The sequence below is a fragment of the Trachypithecus francoisi genome, unplaced genomic scaffold, assembly GCF_009764315.1.
Source record: "Trachypithecus francoisi isolate TF-2019V2 unplaced genomic scaffold, Tfra_2.0 Lachesis_group11, whole genome shotgun sequence".
NCBI lineage: Eukaryota > Metazoa > Chordata > Mammalia > Primates > Cercopithecidae > Trachypithecus > Trachypithecus francoisi.
The window spans coordinates 68,389,808-68,399,603 of record NW_022681456.1 but is presented as its reverse complement, the minus strand read 5'-3'; the positions used below and the strand labels follow the sequence as shown (position 1 = coordinate 68,399,603).

The window sequence follows — 9,796 nt, the reverse complement described above, 5'->3', positions numbered from 1 at the left end:
GAAATGTAGAGATGAAAAAAAATAAAATAAGCATGACCTGTAGGAGTTCACCATCTATTATGTAGAACACATAGGTAAACAAAACATAAGCACGTGATCAGTACTAGGTTAGGCAGATGGACTAGATACAATGATGGAAAATGGAAAGAATCACCAAATTTGCCTGGCTGTGAGTGAGTAGTCTTCACAAAGCTGAAAGCCCTAGAGGTAGATTTTTTTTTTTTGAAATGGAGTCTCATTCTGTCGCCCAGACGGGAGTGCAGTGGCATGATCAAGGTAGATCTTAATGAGAAAGAATTTGCTAGAAAGACAAAGCATTAGGTGGAGGAGCAGTAAGAGGCGAGGCATAGAAGTACAGAACTATGTGATCAGTGGAAGGAATAACAAGCAGTTCAGCATGGTTGTAAAGTAGAGAAGTAAGGAAAATGAGAGCATTTGCTTTAGGAATAAGTCCGCCTGTGATGAACAAGGAGGTTCTAGGTTGGTGAAATGAAGTCTTCAGGAACTTGGAGTTGTTCAGTCTTTGTTTCAATACACGTGGCCTCTATTTCCAGGATCTCTTCATACCTCCAAACAGCTGCTCTAGATTCATTCACCATATCCATATTTGGCACAGCAGGAAGGAGAAAGGGGAAAAAAAAGGAAAAAAAGACACGCACCAGCTGTCTTTTAAGATTTACAGGAGCTGCTGCAAGACACTTCTCCCTATAGCTCCTTGGCCAGAGCTAGTCACATCGTCACACCACCTGCTGAGGACTTTCAATAGACTCCGTTATGATGACCAATGAGCTCAGTTAAAAATGTGTGGCTATATTAATAAAGAAAAATGAGAGTATGAAATTTGGAGGACAACTGCAAGTATCTGCCACTGAGTGGAAAGAGGAAGTTGATCATAAAGGATTACAAAGATCATTGAATTAACTATGAATCATTGCTTTGAAGCTCCAACTTTGCCCTCTGGCCAATGGGGGGTCATTGAAGGGTTTTGATGGAGGACTTTGGATGACCACATTTCCATTTATCATTAGGATGGATGACAGACTGGAGAGGGTAAGATTGGAGACAGAGGGACCAGTTAGGAGATTGTTATGTTGATCTTGGTGAAAGATAATGGAGGTCTCAACTAAATAGTAGTAGAGAGATGGGGTAAAGGAAAGAAAGGGCGAAACACCAAGATTGTTACTTATCATGCTAGGTAAGTAGTAAAGGGCAGAATTCGAACCCCAATCTTTAATGCAAGTCCATGTACCATGAGATTCATCTGTTTTTTAAAAAATGTTTTAATTGACAAATAAAAATTGTATATATTGTGGTGTACAGCATGATGTCTTAAAATATGTATGCATTATATAATGTCTAAATCAAGCTAATTAACATATGTGTGACCTCACAAACTTATTTTTTTATGGTGAGAACATTTTACTACTACATTTACATCTACTTTTAGCAATTTTCAAGTATACAATACATTGTTATTAACTATTATTACCATGTTGTACAATAGGTCTCTTGAACTTATTTCTCTTGTCTAACTGAAATTGTATATCCTTTGACAAATATCTCCCCAGTTCCCACTGCCCTCATCCAGCCTCTGGTAACCACCATTCTACTCTTTACTTCTATAAGATCAACTTTTTTAGATGCCACATATAAGTGAAATCATGTAGTATTTGTCTTTCTGTTCCTGGCCTATTTCACTTAACATAATGTCCACCAGGTTTATTTATGTTGTGCAAATAACAAAATTTTCTTCTTTTTAAAGGCTGAAGAGTGTGCCATTGTGTATATATTCCACACTTTCTTTATCCATTTTTCCATTGAAGGGCGCTTAGGTGGGTTCCACGTCTTGGCTATTGTGAATAATGCTGCAATGGACATGGGAGTGCAGATATCTCTTTGACATACTGATTTTATTTTATTTGGATTCACACCCAGTAGTGAGATTGCTGGATCATATGGTAATGCTATTTTCAGTTTTTTGAGGAAACTTCATATTGTTTTTAATAATGGCCATAGTAATTAATAGTCTTACCACAAGCGTGCAAGAGTTCCCCTTCTCTACCTTTTGCTAATACTTATTATCATTCATCTTTTTGATAACAGTCATTCTAACAGGTGTGTGGAGATAAGACTCATGTTTCTTAATCAACATTATAGTAAGCAGGATTTCAAACTCCCATAAGCCCTTTGTATCTATGTCATGTTATGGAAATCAGATTTATCATGGTCCAGACCCAGGAACTAGAGTCCAAAAGCAAGACAACATTTGTGACATAACATTTTGAGACATTTTCTATTTTCTCTTCCTGCATTCAAGCAGATAGAAGACTCTGGGCTTCCTTGCCTTATGGGAGGTCTGAAACAGGACTTCCTGAGTTTTATTCCTAAAAGCCTAAGCACATGCAAGAGGACAGAGTTTGAAGAGAGAAAGATTTTAGCTAGGCTAGGAAGACAGTTTTTCTTTTTCTTTGCAAGACAATTTTATTACTTGTAACAAGTATGGAGAACACAGGAGATAGTTCCCAAAGCAGTATCTCTCTGAGCAATGGACTGGGTCAGGTTTTATAAGTGTAGGGTAATGAGGCATGATCTGATTGGATCTTGCAATGAGGTGATGCCAGAAGCATGATCTGACTGAATCCTGCCATGGGGTAATGCCAGAGCTCAAACTGATTGGATCCTGGATCCTGCCATGTAAATCCACCCTTTTTTCCATTTTTATTTTTGAGTTTGAGTTTGACAAATTTATTGGTATTTTAGCAAGACATTCATCTTAGTCATTTCTCTCTCTCTGCTTGACCTTTAGTTAATATTTCATTTGGGTCAAGAAAAGAATATGTAGGAGAGCTATGTTGCTTTAACAACAAAATGGAGAAAAATGGATAGTTTGCCTCATTAAAGTAAGTTAAATTCATATATCTTGATATAATTGAATCATGTAAGAACTAAGAATTCTATATATATTTCCATTGCTTTACTTGGGCCTATTCTAAACTTCAATGCTAGTGAACAAAGTGTTAGGAATATACACGGGCTGCTTCTCTAGAGTTACTACCGATTACAAGAGCTCAGCAAGCGGTTACCACCAATAAAACAGTCTGAAGCTGCCTCCAAACATAATATTGTAGGAGTTTTCAAGGAAATTTTTATACTGTATGTTTCTTTTGTCTGTGACTATGCTTTTAAAGATGTGTTTAACTGTTACTTTTTTTTTAAAAGTTCATATACAATACAAAAACCCAAAAACAAACACCCTACAATACACAAATCTAACAAGGTTTATGTGGTGAGATTCCAAAAAATGTTTGAAGATGCATTTCCTTTCCTTCTATTTCAGTACCTAAAATGTGCTTTTTTGAGAGGTCATTGGTCAATATGTATACATTTCAAATAAACCATATAATTTTACTAGTAAGAAAGCCAGTAGTTAAGTTCAATTCAAATTGGATTTCACAAGTTAGTAATTTAAATCCTTAGACAAAGTTACAGAAAGTGCATCTTCTTGTTTTCCATCTTCATATAATGTTAATTTTTTTTTGGTGTTTATACCTTTTAAAAAATAAAAACAGCCAAATACTTAAGCAATATGTACATTTAAATTTTTGGTGGTGGTTTGTATTTTAAAAGAAACTGCTTCCTTATGATTTGTGTCAAGTTCTGGTGGAAATGCTTACAGGAACTAGCTAATAAACAAAAACAAGAGAAGCACATTGAAAATACTGATTTACTTTTGTAGCAAATGGTTTTTCTTTGAAGACTAACAAAGACAGACAAGACCCATTAAGGTAAAGTGGGCTATTTCAAATATTCAACAGTTTACATTTTTAAAAAATTCTTTTAAGAGCTAAGCATCTGTATCCACTGATAGCAATGTAATACCTAATTTACGATGACCTGAAACAAAACAAACGCCCATAAGGAAAAAAAGCTATATTTTAATTTTATCTAAATTTACTTTCAGTCAATAGTTCAGTAGCATTTTCCTCCCAATACAATACTCCCTCTCTCTATAAGGCTGTTCCTGGGAGCCAGACAAGTTTAGGTAATAAGGGAGTTAAGAGAGTTAAGTGCTTGCAGTTTTAAACAAACAATAACTTTTTGTGCTTCCCTCTTAATGTGCTAATAGTTGTGTCAAAAAAAATGCAGTTCTTAAAAAGATAACATTTCTGATTTATTTATTATCTGTAACCTTTGAAAACTAATTATATGAAACTACAAAATCAGCAAATGTCTTGAAATCTGTAGATAAAACATAAATTACCTCTAATTTCAAACTCTCGTTTATTAGTGTACCACTCGATCTTTAAAAAAAAAAGAGCGGCTCCAAAGACAGTCTTACACCATTCTTTAAAAAAAAAAAAGGAAACTGTTCCTTTTTAACTTTACACCCATCCCACACCCCAATTTCAAAACATCATTTAATTGTCTTGGTCATGGACATTTCCAAGATGAGATTTTACATTTTGCTCCCATAGTTTCTGGTTATCAGAAAACCCATGCTTTCCTTTATTGAAGGAGTTTGGTCCAGCTGATGTGTATCCATCTTAATCTTCATTAAAAACTGCTGCTACTGAAAGTTTTTGGAGCAAGAGCTGGAACAGTTTCTTTAGGCTTACTTGATCCAAGTTTGAGGGATATGGCTGACGCTTTATTTGTCATCTGACTACCTATGGCAAATCCAAAGTTGGGGATCTTTGTAGGCTTGTTGGGAGGTCTGCAGCTTCTTCACGGATTGCTTCTCAGCGCTGCGACTGGAACTTTCCCCTCCATTACTGGAAGAAACAGTCTTAGATTTCACAGGTTTTTCTGCTTCTTCCTCAGGTCCTCCGGCCGCTCCAGCTTGCTGTGACTTTTCAGGCTTCTTACCTCCCGCCTTCTCGGCCGCCATTTTTACCGCTGCAGCCTCCCGGGAATCCACTTCTTAATTGAGTTCACTAGCCTCACTTTGTGTACTTAGGTTTTTCTTGTGGTTGCATACCTGGTTCATCTGGGCCACACTCAGGTCATGTGAGCTTTAACCTGGCCAGGCTCATCTCTTCAGCAGCCACACAGAATAGTGAGCTAACCAACTGCGGTCAGTTAATTGGGCATGAAGCTTGATCTTACAGAGGTGCTCCGCTTTTAGAACACCTCTAAGGCGCCTTTTCCCGGCTTCCTTTAAGGAACACGCATGCTCGCGGAAGCCATTACAATCCCGTCATGGAGCAGCCTATGCTATTGACCAGCCTGGAAGTCATTTTTCTTTTTTTTTTTTTTTTTTTTTTTGAGGCGGAGTCTCGCTCGGAAGTCATTTTTCGACTCAAGGGGAGAAGGGTGGGTTTCTGCTCTCTCCTTCACATCTGAAGGATACAGCAGAAGTTGGGGGGAAATGATCATGAGATGCTCCAGGGGAGCTGGGTCCAAGGCCTGGTGCTCACCAAAGATGGCAATACTCTCAGTACAGGAAGGCAGTTGATGGGACAAGGCGAGCTGGGATGATCTCCAGCCCAAAGGGTATCTCAGAAAACAGCACTACATGAGACCATGGCACAACCCCAGTTAACCTTTAAATCAGAAAAGGAGCTGGAAGATGCAATTCATTGATATATAGAAAGTTTTAAAAAGTAAAAACAAAAATACATAAAACAAAAGTTTGCAATATATGAGAAATAAAGGACTGAAATTTGTACCTACAACTCAGCCCAGTAATGGAAACCTGTTTGACAACGAGGTTTTCTTTGCCTCAGAGAAGCATAGAGAAGCTATGGGGGAAGCAAGAGAAGTTCTAGAACGTGTTTTGTGACTGTCCCCTTTCTTTAATTTTGGTTCTGTACAGAAAGAAACGCAGACTGAGTCTATGTATAGCCATATCCGTTATTCACTTGTTCCAAATAATTCAGGTAGCCTCTCAGAAGACACTCCAGCATCACTTAGCTGGATATTTCAGGGTTAACTCATGTCATGTTTGGAAATATCCAGATAATATTCTAGTTGTCATCTAGTTTTTTCCTTCAGTAAAAAAATGCTCAGCTGGACGTGGTGGCTCACATCTGCAATCCCAGCACTTTGAGAAGCCGAGGTAGGAGGATTGTTTGAGCTCATAAGTTTGAGACCAACCTGGGCAATATAATGAGACTTAATTTAATAATTATCTCAGCATGGTAGTGCTTGCTTGTCGTCCCAGATACTTGGGAGGCTGAGGCGGGAACATGGTTTGAGCCCAGGAAGTCAAGGCTGCAGTGAGCTGTAAAGGTACCACTACACTCCAGCCTGGGCAACAGAGTGAGGCCCTGTCTCAAAAAAAAAAAAAAAAAGAGAAAAGAAAAGAAGTGCTCAAATTAGAATCTCTGTATATAAAGTATTTATCTAAACATTCTCATATTTGTAAAATTCCAGGGATGTTGACATCATATAGAACAAGCATAATTTGCAAAACCAGCATGTTTCTTCTATTTAAAGCAATATCCCCTGGGTGTGACCTGAGCTTGTAAAACAAGTTCATTATATTTCCTTTCTGGAGACAACATGTCAAACCTTAAATATGGCTACTAATCAGAAGGGTAATTAAAAAACTTCAGCTGTGCAAAGAAGGAATTTATATTCAGCAGGGTTGAGAATAAATGGTAATGTTTTCAAAATTTGAGAAAAACCTATGTTGTTTACCTTACTCATCTACTTTGCTTACTACAAGGCCCTTTTATCTTATTTTCATATTATTTAATTTTCTCCCTGCCTGAAAGTAGCTTTAGTCTATCTGAAAAAAATATTATAATCCAAAAAATGGCAAGGAGAATTCAACAACAACAACAAAAATAATCAAAACCATTCAAGGTTCATGTGCCCAGACTAAGCTGTATTTATGGAACAGTTTTTTTTCTGGAAGTACAATGTGTAAATTAAATTGCACCAAGGCAAGTCAAATTATTCCCTGACCGTTTGTAGTATGCAATGTTTTATGTGACTTTTTACCCTCTTATTCAATAAAACAATACGTACTTGTATAGCAGCCAGACGAAGCGGTGAGTCACAGCCATCTAAGAGATGCCAAGTACTGTACCTCCTTGAGGAAACACACTCACCATGTGTAATGAGGACTCTCTGGATTTCCTGAAGTGATTCAACATAGATTGAATTCAACATTGAACTGAATAACCGTAGATGTTGACAATCACAAGATCGGATGTACTAGAGTAACACTTGTCTTTGGGTAACTCCCACTCATTTATTATCAGTTAAGAGATGCACTCCTGTTAGATTGGAGTGGAACACTGACACTCAAGCAAAGAGATTACAGAATGTGGCTAGTTCCTTGTGGATATAAAATAATCAAGACTTTTTGAGGAAATTGTTGCCAGCTTTGGTTTTGTGCTAGAGACCTCCCATTGATCTCTCAAATTATTCAACTTTTAGCTCAAGAGGGATGCTAAGCCAGGCTGGCCACCCAGATATTCGATACTATAGGTCCTGGTGTCTATAGGAAAAGGAGCTTATAAAAATCCACAGCATGCTAGATGTCATACCAACAGAAATTATTGCTTTTAAACTCAGGCAGAATAGGATAGATTTGATATGGTTGGCATTAGGGAGCCAATGTGGGCTTTTGAATGAGGAAGTAAGGATTTGATTGAAAATTCATTTTAACTCCTAAATTGCATAAACACTAATGCTTAGGGAAATTCAGCTTCTTTGTCAACTTTGGAGACAATAACCAAAAGCAGAGATTTGGGGGTACAAGAGTAAAATGATAAGAACAGGAGTGGGGGTCAGGGAGAAAGGTACAGTTGCCAGAGCTGTAGTAGGCACAACCACTGGAGGGCAAAAAGGGCTTTATATACAGCTTGAACCAAGTTCATTAAAGAATAAGACCATTTGGACTTAGCAAAAGTCCAACAATCACCAGAAAACTTGGATTTATTACCCAAAACATCTAGGTCCTTTAATCACAAAGTGTTTGGAAAGTTGGAATTTCAATTTAAATTATAAAAGCATCACAGCAAGCTTCCACCTGAACTAAAAGTTGGAGAATCAACTAACTCCCAAAGAAGAAAGACTAGAATGTGCCTCTTGAGGAGACACAAGGTGACTGCAGTGCAAGAAAGTGGCAGGCCACTTCCAAACTGCCCATTTGATAGGTTCAAATGGAAAGCCTCTCTCAAAACTCCAGTTCCAAGATGACACCTAATTTACTTTCTAACTTTTATTCTTTGCCTAAAATAAATAAGAAATATGAGTGTTCTTTCATTGTAATGATGAATATGATGCCTTGTATTTACAAGATTCCTGTTCTGTAATAATTTTAATGATGTGCATATAAGAATCACCATGAATGCTCCAGCACAGTGATTCTCAAAGTGTGGTCCCTAGACCATCAGCAAGGTCTTTGGGAACTTGTTAGAATGCAGTCTCAAGCCCCACCCCCAGACTTACTGAATCTGAAATTTTGAGAGAGGAGTTCAACAGGCTGTATGTACTTTAGCAAGCCCTCCAGGTAGGCTCAAGTTTGGTACCTTCTGAGGTAGGCTCAAGTTTGAGAGCCTCTGCTTTTAAGTCACAGCAGGAACTATTCAAAATAATTAAGGTCATTAGCTGTGACTTGAGCTACAAGGTATAGAAAAAAAAATCAATCTAATGGGAAATTGTTCAATAACTTTCAAAATTATCAAACATAGGTGTCAAAGCCCTATCTCGTACGTTTCTTTTAGTGAATTGATTTATGTTGTTTATCTAGAGGGGGGTAAATTGGTATTTTTATTACTACTGGCACCCTTATAAAGCTACTGATAGGCCATATAAGTTTTTTAATATTATAATTTTTGTTAACATTATAGGCCTTTTAATTTTGAATCCCTACCTTCCTTTTGAAGGCCTCTGAAATGGCCCTTGCCTAAATCAGTAGTTGTGGGAAAGGGAATGGAATAGTTTGGCCAATGTGAGAATTCATTCCAACCTTCCTAGGTGAGAGGATGAAATTGCACCCCACTTCCCCATCATATAAATTAGAAGAGGTATGAGTCTTCTTCCCAAAGTTTGTTTAGCAACCAACACATGTCTCTTATAAGGAAGGTGATTCCTCTAAGATCATCATCTGTGAGAGCAATGTAAACCTGAAATTGAGAACAACCATCTTACTCACTATGTTGAGAGATCTTGACTAAAAGTGAAACAGACACCCAGAAAAAAAGGAGGCCAGGCATGGTGGCTCACACCTATAATCCCAGCACTTTAGGAAGCTGAGGCAGGCAGGTAACTTGAGCCCAAGAGTTCGAGACCAGCCTGGGCAACACGGCAAAACCTTGTCTCTACAAAAAAACACAAAAATTAACCAGACATAGTGGCATATGCCTATAGTCCTAGCTACTTGGGAGGCTGAGGCGGGAGGATCTCTTGAGCCCAGGAGGTTGAGGCTGCAGTGAGTAATGACTGTGCCACTGCATTCCAGTGTGGGCAACAGAGCAAGACTCTGTCTCAAAAAAAAAATCAATAAAAAATAAGAGAGAGAGAGAGAGAGAAAGGGAGACCTGCAAGCATTGTTTGAACTCCCAGAACCAACCATATGTGAAGCCAAATTAATCCTAAGACCTCCCAGTATGTCAACCAATAAATTCCCTTTTGACTTGAGTTAGTTTCAGTTGGATTTCTGTGCCTTAAGACCAAAGAACCATGAATAGTACAATCTCTAAAATAATTTACAGCTTTGTGTGAATCGCAGATGTTCTGATAAACACCTTCAAGGGAAGCATACATAAAAGATCATGCCTGATTGGTAGTCAAGAAATCAGAAACAGGGTTTTGGTACTATCTATTGAAGAACTTGGGC

At 37.9% G+C, this 9,796-nt stretch overlaps 1 pseudogene; it reads right to left on the bottom strand.

Moving 5' to 3' along the window:
• Positions 1 to 3,529: 3,529 nt before the first annotated feature.
• On the bottom strand, positions 3,530 to 4,888 carry LOC117091033 (annotated as a pseudogene).
• Between the last annotated feature and the right edge of the window lie 4,908 nt (positions 4,889 to 9,796).